We start from the raw sequence: 9,510 nt of genomic DNA on the forward strand, positions 1-9,510 counted from the left end.
CCTCAGAAACTCTTCATAAGACTTGTCCTCCAGTCCCCTCACCAGTTTTGCTGTCCTTCTCCAGACACACTCCAGGGCCTCAATATCTTTCCTGTAGTGAGGGACTCAAAACTGAACATAGTACTCAAGGTGTGGCCTCACCAGAGGTGAGTACAGGGGGATGATCACCTCTCTGCTGCTGCTTGCAACACTACTTCTGATACAAGCTAGGATGCCATACATGGGCCCACTGCTGGCTCATGTTTAGCTGAGTGTCAACACAGTCTTCCAGCCACTCTGGCTGGTAAAGCAGGACCTGTCTTTCACGAACCCTTTCCTACTGAGCATGATACGCCAGTTGTCCCGCACATGCCATGTGTTCTCACTAAAGATGATCTGCTCCATAACTTTCCTGAGGTCAGGTTAACTGGCCTGTAGTTTCCCAGATCTTCCTTATGACCCTTCTTGTAGATCGGAGTCACATCAGCAAGCCTCCAATCCTCTGGGACCTCTCCGGTTGACCAATGCATTCATCATGAGACATTCTCAAAACAGAAATCTCCCAATAATACCTAGGTTTGAAAGTTCACATTCAGTATCAAAACTGAAGAGAAAGAACAAACAAGCAATTCTCAGAAATTTCTGCAGAAATCTTCTAGAATTATACCAACAATATAGATATTCCTACTTTTATCCCAGTGCACTAGCAATAATGAACCTGTTGCCAAATCTTCTATCTAAGTCAGCTTGAACCTTCAAAACTGGGTAGTTGTGCTTGCGCCTCAGTTTTGCTGGTAAAACATGCCTTGTGAGTGTTTGCCAGGAGATCTGCAGCCACTTCTTGCTTATCTTCCCATTGTTTCAAAATTCAACACTTGTAAACAAATGTTAAGCTTCCTTTAGACCACTGAGTTTGTGATAAAACATGAAATGTTCGTAAATAGCACCAAATGTTTATCAAAAATAGTATTTGCTAGTTCCAGTTATTTGTACACATCATATACCAGATACAGAGAAGTACATACAGTCTTCTGAAGTACAGCCAGAGGAACATATATCTCTTTTCACCTATACAAAAATGTTTTCTACTCTATGTGTTCTAAGACCGAAATATTTCCCAGTATAGTTGGCTTACAATGATTTTCCCAGTCCGAAAATGCTTTGTTTCCAAAGACCGTGCAATGGGGTCAGTCTCTTGGAGGTGTAAATCTGTTGGCTTTATTACAGTACTCAGCAGCATGCACACCTAAGTTGCAGGAGCTCTCTAGAACTAACTCTGAATCAAGCTGCTTTATCACCTCTCCAAGCTCAAAAAGTCAAGTTTTAAAACATGGGAGAAATTGTACAGTGTTGCTTTTCCAAATTTCAGGAGAGAAACTCGGAAACTTTAATGCAGTTCAGGTTTGAATCAAATTTTCCAAAGTTACTAGGTCTGGAATTCTCACTCTCCTCTCCGCCCCCATCGTTCTTCTGGGCTTCCTCTGTTTCTGAATACCTTCTGCATGGCAAGGCAGTGCCAGAGTATAGCGGTCAGGCATTCTATTTATGAACACAGTATTTGCTCAACAGGACACAGAGCCAGAAATTTTGGGGTGCTTTTAATTTCTTTCATTTCCCTTTTTCTTGTTTTTTTCCACTCATCAGTTCTGCACTGAAGAGAGGTGGAACAGCAGTCATCCAGAAAGGAGAAGAGCTAATCATGGGAGTGTCACATCTATTTAATTAAGTTTTTCTTTTAAAAGGCAAGACAATTACATCTGCAGGACTCTGACATTCAATTACATTAAAAACCTACTATTTTCCACTGAGAAAATTGAATGCAATGATGAAACTTCTCTTATGGGTAACATTTCTTTTTAACTCATATTAATGATATTTCCAGAATAAGTATTTTGTTACACGGAGAAGTAATGAAAACAAATGAAGACTTTTTCTTTTTAAACTTTATAACCAAGTGGCAAACTGTCACCCTCAAATTTGCAATTACATCAGAAAGTTCTAGATAACTCAAAGCGTCATGGTTCCTCTTCTGACACTAAAGGTTTTACACGAAGCAATCTTAAAAATCCTTACAAACTCTTAAATACAAATCATGCAAAATACTGTAAACCTAATTTTAATACACAGATAAATTAAATTTATAGCAGTTGATGTTTTGTAGCTCTAGAGATTCAAAGAAGAGATTAAAACTTCAGGCCCAGAGCATAACATTCACCTGGGCTTTGGAAAACACATGCTATGAGAAGACATTCATGTACCTGCTCCTCCTTGTTGTCTCACTGTTTTCTCACGCTCCTTCTGAAATCTCATGCTTCCTCTGAATCTTTCTGTTTTCTCCCTGTTTTCTTTGATAAATCTTTTCTATAATTATATTTAAAAGAAAAATTTTTAATGATCTTTAGGTTACTGAATAGCAAGTTATTTTATTAATTAAGGGATTTAATTTATCTAATTTTGTATCAGAAACCTTCCCAGGACTCACTGAAATGCTTGAAGATCATGTGGAAGCTTGAAAGGAAACTTAGTACATTCCTGTGGCTTTGGGACTCTGTAAAAAGATGGTTTGGGAACCACCAGTGAAAACGGATTGTGCCTGAATGCCCATTTTCTCTGAACTAGTAGCATTTCCCAAGAAAGCTAAAAAAGTGGAATTTTCAATTTCAAATTATCTGTGAACCTCTTCTGTTTGTGCATCTTACTCCTTCTGAAGAAAATGATGAAGAAAATCATAAGCTTTATGTACCCTGCTGGAAGTAATAAAAGAATAAATAATTTAATGGCATAGTCATTTGATCTTTCTATCTCCTTTATTTTCTGTGCTTAATTGCACGTATGGAAAGACTTGCACAAAAACTGACCACACTAATAAAAACAGATAAAATCCAATACAGCATGTGGAGGAGTACTGCTGTTTTTTGGCAAAAGCAGAAAGAGAATTTAAAAAAAAAGAAAATGTAACCTGATTCTCAGACCTGCCAGGCTCTCTAGGCATTACCCAAGTTACACCAATACTGCATGTGCAGATTTTTTCATTTTGACTATTGGCAATGTCTTTTCCAGCCTGAACCTACTGGTAAGCTATTACAATAAGTTAGGTTAAAGATAGCATTGAGTGTGTTTTCAAAGCAACAGATCACTTACAGCTTGCTAGAGCTCTGAGATTTTCAGAAACCAAGAACGGAAATTCAACCCCACTTCTGATTCTGAAATATTCAACATAAGTGCTTGAAGATGGTCTAACAAATAGAAGAATGTGCAGTTGGCAACTGCATATTGCATCCTTTGAGAAGGTGGCTCTGCCAAAAGGCACTGGTGGCCCTCAGGGAAAATTCCACGCCTGGCTCCATTGGTACTCTATTTGCGACAGGGCATGCACCAATTTTTGCCAATGTTTAAACTAATATCTCCACCTATAAATGAAAAAATATATATTTTTAAAAGGTTAATAACACAGCATTTGATATTTAAAATGGATGCAATCGTTTTCCAGATGGTAAAACTAAAATGGCCCAAGGACAGTGGTTCGAATACTTGCTCTGGCTCAGCCTTGTGCCTTCTTTCATGGGCATCTGCATCCCAGAAGAATGGAAATACAGAAACATCTAATGAGTCTGCATACCTCATCAACACTCACTTGGAGATGCTGAGTTGAACCCCTGCCAAGAAAGAGATATGACATACATAATTGGAGATTTCACATCACCCGCAGAGATCTGGGAGAATTTCAAATTTAAAGTGTTTACTCATGCAGCTGAAAGCTGTAGAACAGAAAATGACAAACTGCTGTACTTCTACTCAAGACACACAGAAGCAGATACACAAAACTGGCAAGTCTACCTACACGTATCACTGCTTCCACACAATCCTGCAGGTTTGGTTGGGTTGATTTATGCTCAACACAAGGGGTACTGGGCACAGCCTCTGCCATTTTCTTGGTCATTTAGTGACTAGCAGTTCTAGCAAGCAGTGCTGCTGAACATCCATAACAGATCTCCTTCTGTAAACGTTAAGGAGATATTTGAAGAGCTGGAGCAATACCAAAGAATTTTCAAGAGCTAAATGTTTAAAGATAGGAGGACAGCCCAATAGCATTTTCTTTCTCTGAGTTGTCTGTGTGAAGGTAGTGAGTATTCTCACCAAGAATACAGAAATGTTTTATTTGTTTTATTACCAGTGTCACTGACCTCCATCTTGCAGTTCTGTTGGTCTCCCAAGGATCAGTGGGTGTTTCTGTTTGGAATAACCAGGTCACTGGCAACAGCCACATCCAGTAGCATGTCTTCTACTTGGATTGCAGAGTGAGTGGACACCTCACTACCTGTCTGGGAGGTGTTAATGTTGGACACCCTACAGCCATCTGTTGCACAGTTAACTTCTTTAAGGTATAATCTTCAACACAACATTCCCTGGAGAAGCAGTTGGTTGATAAATATGAGCTGTGGATCCACTATGCTGTGGATCCTGGCACACCAGCAAATGTATTACTTGTGATAGATATTTAGTCACTTAAATAAGGTACCTTTTTTCTCCACCACTCCCAGTGCCAGAGAACAGCAAAAACAGAGCTGCTCCTTAACAGAGTGTGGTCCTTAAGGTCTAAAACCCCCTATGAGGGCTCTAACACTTGGGGAATTGTGTACCCTCCCAGTGGTGGGCTCCTAAGGCCCTTGCACAGCCAGCCAACAGCAGTTAAAACATGGAAAAACTGCAAATATAGCAAGAAGTACAACAACAAGTGGCTTTGGGACCATGCCATTTTCATCTATAGATGTATTTTAAAGTACTGGGTGTAGCTGTATTTCTGCCTAACAGACTGCCTTCAGAACACAATTAATTCAGTGATAAATAGTTTGTTTGTTCAACATCTGTTTGAATGAGAAAAAAGAACTCTTGTTTCATGGGAACATGTAACTAGAAATTAAAAGTGTTCTGGTTATCTTGGCTATTGCGATCTTTGTTTTCTGTGTTTGTTATTATGTACCCACTGAACGTTCAGTATTATTGTTCTGGTTTTGTAACCTCTGATTTTATCCTTGGGGAAGAAAATGACGAAGTAAGAAAGTTTAGGAGATATATGATATGAAAGACAGCTTGGCACAGAATTGTAGCTATAAATGAAAACACTCCAGGGGTAGCTCATCCCATAAAGCTGAATCCACACACTGTACTCTAACAACCCAGCTGTGAGCAGCACAGTCACAAAGACATTTTTTAAAACTTTTTGTGACAATAAGTAGCTGGGCTTTGAAACCTATAGAACCTCTGATATGAGATGGCCTCACCTGAGGAACAGCCTGGGGAGATGTACCTGATATAATGATTCATGCTATGATTATGATTCATAAGCTTGTGCAACTCATCTCTGTTGTTGGATTCCTGTTCACATGTACTGAACATAGGCACCCCTGAAAGACTCAGAAGTTCGGATCACTGCATCCAATACTCCTTCTCATAGCATGCCTGATCCTATACCTTCAAAAAAGGCATTTTTCAAGACTGAGTATATCATTCTGCAAATATTGTGAGCCCTTTTAAAAAGCAGAAGTGTGGTGTCCCAGTGATTCCACTGTGCTTTTAAGGATCACTATTGCCTTATGGAGGCAATTAGGGGCTAGATTCTCATTTACATCACATAACCCCACTGTAACTCCCATGATTTCAAAGTAGTTTTTCAGCATTTACCTCAGCACTAGCAGAGAGAAAGCTGTACCTTGCACATTTCAGTAGTCTCTTATAAAAGCTGTCTCATTTTGTGTCTTTGCAGTAGATCTTATAGATATCAGCTCATAACAAATGCAACTGGAAAGGACATCAAGAGCCCATCTCCACTACCTAGAGAGACTCAGGTCATTATTCATAGGTGTTTGTCCAATTTACTTTTAAGGAGTCTTGTTGAAGAAGAAGGCTGTCTTCCACATGTTTGTACTGTTAGGAAGATTCTCCCTAAAGTTTAAACTGTAACTTACTTTTCTTCAATTTAATCATTGACTCCTAATCATGTCACTGTGACATGCAAAGAAATTAATCCCCTCAACTTTTCAAGATTTTTTGTTATAGGTAGACATAGAAACATCCTGCAGCCCTGCCTCCAAGGTCTCCAAGAAACTCCAATTCATTTAACCTCCCCATGTTCTAAACAGTCCTCATTGTCCACCTCTGGGAGTTCAGAAGCCAGACTACTGATTTCCTCTTGCAGACCTAAACAAAATAAGGCCACGGCATTCCCAGTAGCTAAGAAGTGGAATCTTCTCCCAAGATATATTCTCATTTATATACCAGAGTCTGTTGTTTGCCTTTTTTCTCTGCATCTTGATGTTGTTGACTCTTGCTGGGCTTGTTTACGCTAGCATGTCCTGTTCCTGGACATCCCTCACAGAGTAATCCACATCGCACGTTGTCATGGTATTATCTAAGGATCTGTGTCCGTGACAAAGGGGACAGGCACGGAAAAAGAGAAGAGAAAAGAAAAAAATAAAAATGTTGGCGGGTAGGGGCCAGCCCCGGGCGGTCTTTCGGCTAAAGCGGCAGGGAAGCTGCGGACCCACACCCTGGGGAAAACAAAGGGAAGAGGGGAAGGGTAGGGAACTCATAGGCAGATCTAAAACAAAACAGCAGCACCAATCTGAGGAGGAACAGCTAATTTTACTAAATATATTGAAATTGAGGCCAGTAAAAATCGTAATGTTATGATGTGGAATATTGACAACAAAAATCACAAAACTATGACACACGTACATTTCATGTGATGCAGAGCAAGAGACTCAAGTTCAAGCCAATTAAATGCTTCTTGAATGCACCTCAGAATATGTTGTGCAACCTGAAAAAAAGGTCGTTATATCAGCTTGAAGGGTGGTCATTGCTGCCACCAGCCTAGAGTCAGTACTGACCTACACAAGGATCTAGTCCTTTTTCCTGTCACCCCATGCCTGTGGCTGCAGTGGCAGCCCAGCTGCCTTGGTTTAGGGAGCACAAGGTGGCAATAGGCTTTGCTTGCAGCTCACGCATCTTGTTTTCCCTTGCCCATACGGAAAACGGCAGGTACAAAGAGACCTGCCCCACCAGCCGCCAGCTGAAAGCTGCTGATCCAGGGGGACTTGGGGTTTCCTATTATATTTGAGAGAGTTCCTATACTGGACTTTGCAGTCATTTAGCTTCCTTATGCTTCATGTTCACCCAGGCTGATATTATTCCCTCCTATACATGATTATCATACGATGCAAGAGCAATATACAACTCCACAATTCCTTTCCTCCGTCTAGATTATTACTGCCTCCAGTCCTGCTCCCATCACCTTTACATTGAGGGAAGGGATGCAGTGCAGCTATTGCAAAGCCTTTGCTTTGCCTCCCTGCATTACTCTTTCAAGGACACAAGAAATGGTACCCGCTTGAGAACTGGGACTAACAGTAGCTGGGCACTGCAAGACCTCAGCCAGCAGTAGTTATGTTGTCTGTCATACTGCTGTTTACAAGATGAATTTGCCCTACGTCAAGGCCCAAATAAAGGATCAAGCCGTCTGAACTTTATTTACGTCCATACTATGAGGAAGGTGAACATCAGCAGATTGCAATGCCCTATGTAAAAGAGTAGGAAGGAGGAAGCAGGTGGAGGGAAGTGATTTGTATCAGACAAGGCAAGCAGTTCAGGAAGACAAGAAAAAATCAAGTCAATCATTTACATCCACAGTGTTCTTGACTTCAGATCTTCAACAAATATCCAGAGAAAATAATGGATTTTCTTAAGACTGAATCCTGTTATTCAATGTTGTTAGGAAATTTAGACCTTGCTGATGCTGCTGAATGCAAAAAAAAAAAAAAAAGAAAAGAAAAATAGGCTGGGAGACTGATAAAAGATGAAGCAGAGGTGGCACATTACCCCAATCTTACTTATTGCAAAGTAAAGGAATAAAGCCATTATAACTGCGGAAAAAATAGTGAAACTAGAGAACAGGGCATAGATGGGTAGATACCATTTGGCTTTGTTTTCTGAATATTGACTGTTAAAGGTCTCAAGCTCCTTTAGTATTCTGAGACCATACACTGTGCTTCCCCATGAAGAATTCACACTTTTTTGTTGTTGTTTGTGTCTCCTGCATCCTAACATAAAAATCTTCAAGACTGTGGTTGGTGTCTATATTGGAAACACTGTAGATGGAGCAGGGGAAAGATTGTGAACACAGTAGCATCCCATTTTAAATGGAACAAGCACACTATGTAACAGTGGCAAACTTATTCCTCACAAGTGTCTTAACATTATTAAATGTTAAAGATAAAATGTGTTCATATTTTAATTATTCTGAGTGTAATTAAAATGCGATTAAAACTAAGTAGGGATAAACAACAGTCCTAAACTGCCTGTGAACATCTGATCAAGGATAGCGAACATGCACAGGAACAAGACGTTAATCATATTGACTTCTACCTAACATTCAGCAAACTCACTCACCTTTAAATGACTGTGGTGATAGTCATTCCTGAAATCAAGCTGCAGATTATAAAAGAAAAATAATATGATACATACTCTTGTACTGAACTTAGAATACAATGTACAGAGAGATTGCTGGCCTAATTACTTGCCTACTGAGCTAGAACTGGCTGCTATCTTTTTTCTCCATATGAAACCACAGAACTTTCTCAGTACATTATTTCCACATGTGCATGTTTTACTATTCCTGTCCCTTGATCCAGCAATTTAAAATACATTCATATGTGAAATAAATATACAAACAAGGAAATGTCTATCTTCTTACCTAAAATGTCATTCAGCACAGTCCTCCCACCAACATGACCTACAAGCACCCCAGGAGAAGTCCACAGAGAATCCCTGGTGGGGGGCTGTTGTGAGTCAGATCAAGAGGCTCTTCTTTTGATATCAGTTCATTCCTCTTTATTATGGATATGTTTTCTCTTTCCTTGTTCCAGCCATATTGAAAACTTCTCTTCCCTAAGTGTCTGAAGTCTGGGCTGGTTTCAAGATGTGAACATCTCACTAGTGTAAGACAGATGTGTGCTACCACAGCAAAGGGAGCAGGTGCTGAGCTCTGAATTATCAGCTGCACTTCCTCTGCAAATGGTAGTAGGTATTTTAAAGTTGTCTGTGGGTCAGAAAAAAGAGTCAACACCTCTATCCCACCGATGGGCACATCTTCCTGACACTTCCAGGACTGCTCTCACACAGGAACAGAGCATGTTTGCCCCAGTATTTACACTTAAGGTTTCCCAAGATTCAGTCCAACCCGCTCTGGTTGCTTCAACATTTTATCTTGCAGGCTACACCAAAGCTGCTTTTCTAGGAACTTGCCTGCAGACTACATGTCTTTTCTCTGCTTTATTTAGGGGTAATACCAGTGCCGAAACCAAAAATTTAAAATATAATGCTTTGATTTACACCCAAAGTTGATAGATGTAGTCTTTTTTTGCATATAAAAGAGTGAAAGAAAGAGAGAGAGAGAGAGTGAAAGAAAGAGAGAGAGAGAGAGTGAAAGGGAGAGAGAAAGGGAGAGAGAAAGAGAGAGAGAGAAAGAGAGAGAGA

The 9,510-nt window shown here is 40.1% G+C and overlaps 1 long non-coding RNA gene across 1 annotated transcript in view; it reads right to left on the reverse strand.

The window, feature by feature from the left end:
• Nucleotides 1,098-9,510, reverse strand: part of LOC110397075 — an 8,636-nt gene continuing 223 nt past the window's right edge. The window contains exons 2-3 of the long non-coding RNA XR_002437524.1: nt 8,425-8,463; nt 1,098-6,396 (exon numbers count right to left, since the gene is read on the reverse strand). This is a non-coding gene — a long non-coding RNA (uncharacterized LOC110397075). The remainder of the gene's footprint in view (nt 6,397-8,424; nt 8,464-9,510) is intronic.

This window comes from Numida meleagris, chromosome 3 (assembly GCF_002078875.1).
Source record: "Numida meleagris isolate 19003 breed g44 Domestic line chromosome 3, NumMel1.0, whole genome shotgun sequence".
NCBI classification, from domain to species: domain Eukaryota; kingdom Metazoa; phylum Chordata; class Aves; order Galliformes; family Numididae; genus Numida; species Numida meleagris.